Source organism: Tiliqua scincoides, chromosome 1, assembly GCF_035046505.1.
Source record: "Tiliqua scincoides isolate rTilSci1 chromosome 1, rTilSci1.hap2, whole genome shotgun sequence".
Lineage (NCBI taxonomy): Eukaryota > Metazoa > Chordata > Lepidosauria > Squamata > Scincidae > Tiliqua > Tiliqua scincoides.
Window position 1 is genome coordinate 200,874,560 of NC_089821.1, and position 3,069 is coordinate 200,877,628.

General features: G+C 44.2%; 1 pseudogene; it reads right to left on the minus strand.

The window, feature by feature from the left end:
* Window positions 1-1,258: 1,258 nt before the first annotated feature.
* LOC136637168 (5S ribosomal RNA) lies at window positions 1,259-1,378 on the minus strand (annotated as a pseudogene).
* Between the last annotated feature and the right edge of the window lie 1,691 nt (window positions 1,379-3,069).

The window sequence follows — 3,069 nt, forward strand, 5'->3', positions numbered from 1 at the left end:
ACCCTTTGCTGCTAAAAGCACTATATAAATATTCTTAAGTATGCTTATAGTATTCTGCTTGAGGCTGTTCCTGCAGAGTGGTCCTCAGAGTCTCTCTAGCATATGATCTGCATTTCAGTGCCACATCAGAAGTAAGGAAGACGTCCCTTGAAACCAAGGTTCCAGATGGTGCCTTTGATCACATTGACATGGGAGCCTGTGCTACCGCTCTTCTTTTTTAAATTCTCATCTGCGAGACAGACAGCAATGGATATATTGGGGTGCAGATTTGCCAGCCCCCCCTCCTGCAAGTCACATGCAGAATGGCAAAGGAGGGCGGGACTCATCACACTCCCCTCGACTTTAATCAGGTCCTTTGTGTCGAAGGAAGAGGATTAGGCCATTAACAAAGGGCTTGTGTTTGGAGAGCTAGATGCAGTCGCCAGCCTGGACAGTTCTTGTTAGATCAGGGCTGAAACAATTTCGATCATTGTTTAGAGGTCCGCCATCTATTAGAAATGAAGGACACTCTAGAGAACGGGCGTGCTACATGTCTTTGCTTGGATTCAATTTGGGACTGCAGGATGGAGTTAAGGCTGTTACTTAAAAAGCTTGATGTGTGCTAGACTTCAGAAAAGATAAGCTCTTTTTTTTTCTCTGCCTGCGATTCATTTGCGGCCCTGAAATGTGAAGTCTGAACTTTTAGCAAAAGGTGCCAACGTGCAGTTTGTGGATTCTCATAAAGCTTATTCTTCATAATGGGTTTTTCAAAAACTCTTGCTCTGAGTTTTTCCTACTAAATAATCAGCTATTTCTGCTGTTATCTGCCCCTCGCAGGTCTACTGCACAGCAACACACATTGTGGAAAGCGGGACTTGTCACCGCAAGAAATATCTTTGTCACGGAGAGAAGCCCGGAGAGCTTTTCTGCTTGGGAGTTGTTTGTTTTGAACTGCAAGGCATTTATTTGCATTGCCTATGTTGACATAGCTTTGACGGCTATTTGGAAATCATTTTTATTTACAACCCTAAAGCCCTAACATTTCAGTTATCCTAGTGAGAGGGGCTACCTTTGCAGACTGAATGTCAATGACTGGCCCAGCCAGGCCCTCTCTTTAACTGCCTCTCCCAGCAGTGGTGTACAAAGAGGGTGGCTGGGGAGCAGCCCCAGGTGCCAGGCTGCAGAGAAGGTGTCCAAGAGGCTATTCATATGGCTATTAACCAAAAATTATTTTGTCATGCTTAGTTGGCAACCTTCAGTCTCGAAAGACTATGGTATAAGCCTACAGCACCTGGTATTCCTAGGCGGTCTCCCATCCAAGTACTGACCAGGCCTGACCCTGCTTAGCTTCCAAGATCAGACGAGATCAGGCATGTGCAGGGTAACAGTTGCTGTGCGCCCCAGTGTCAAATGTCCTTGGTACACTGCTGTTTCCTAGCAAATTGTGTAAGACTTGGCAGGAAGTGATATGGTGGAAGTTTCCAGAAGGGGGCTTTTCATGCCTTCGGATTCTATAAGCTCCAGTTTACAGAAGGGGTTTTTTCATGCCTTTGGATTCTATAAGCTCCAGTCCAAACCAGAAGTGGTGTCATTGTGAATGATCACTACATGAGAGAAACTGTCTTAAGGCTGATACCTGAGTCTTAGTATACTAAAGGCAAAAATCTACTCGCCACTGCTAATCAGAGGAAAAGAGGTCACTATGCTTCCAGGTATAGTGAAGCCCAAGGAGTGGCAGAAGAAAGTGTGACTCTGTCCAAGAGTAACAAAGGCATCTGATGGAGACCGGCCAAGGACACTGAGCCAAACAGTGTTGCTTTCTAAAATAACTTCTGGCAGACCTCCATAGTTCTAGTCATCTGGTTTTATCTTCCTGAATTGATCCCTAGTACTGAAGGAATTGCAGGCATATCCTAGTCCTTCTGTCTGTCAGGGGACCTGCATTAGTTACAAACTACTTTCTAATACTTATGACATGAAGTGTGTGTTAGGTCCTCATGTGGCAGGAAATCAGAGAAAGCAGAAGACACTGTGCCTTTAGCATCATGTGCTTTTCCCCCCTCTGATGCAGAACATCACGATAGATTGGAATTGCATGTTCTCCTTTGCACATTTGTTTCTCTGTGTGGCTGGTTGCACTATGTAGAAGCAAACAGTTATACAGAGCAACCCTGAGGCTGGATATTTGCAGTTCAATAAAAAAAGAAATTGGGATGGACTAGCCAGCTTCATAACAGAATTGGAACAGTTTCAGTGTAGACCTACTGAGCAGAACTACTATTAAGTCCCTAGGGTGAAGAGAGAGTCCACAGCAAATGTCAATCCAAGAAAAAACAGGCTGAACAGTCCACAAATATTAGACCTAGAAAGGAAGGTTCTTCTTATCCCTGTGAAGTGAAGTAAGCCTGCAATCCTGTACACCCGTAGCTGAGAGTAAACCCCATTGAATTGTGTGGGTCTTCTTTCAAAGTAGACCTTTACAGGCCTGTGCTGTGAAAGCAGCAACATGCCATCAGCTGTAGGAAGGTTCCAAGGAATCCTTGAACGTTTGAATCTGTAAATAAATGACAGGCATCAATGGGGAAAAATCATGTCCTGTCCTTTTGAAAATGCCAGCAGAAGAGAAAGATATCTAGCAGCAGGCATGTGACCTGCTCGAGTTCCTTTAAGATTTACCAAGCTTGTCTGATGGGAGAACAAAAAAACACACCCCTCCTTTAAATATGTTCAATTCCTGACATATTTCTGGCAGAAGAAAGCTGGGAGTTTTAATGGGAAGATAAAAAGCAGAAAAGTAATTTCTCTCCCAGGGCAGAATGCCTTCAATCTCGTTAACTGAGATTGAGACGTGATTTTCAGAGAGGGAAGCCTTCAGTGGAAGAGTCAGGTGTAAATAACAGCTGCGAGAGAACAGCACCGATGCATAATTTAGGTATTAAGACAGGGCCGCCCAAGAGGTGACAAGAACCATTTCATAGCAAGGCTGAAGCAGGAAAACACCATCACAAAGCAGTGAATTATTAGTGCTTTGTGCTTCATTGTTGTCTGTGTTATAGTCACGCTACCCAATCAATACATCAGCGGTGACAT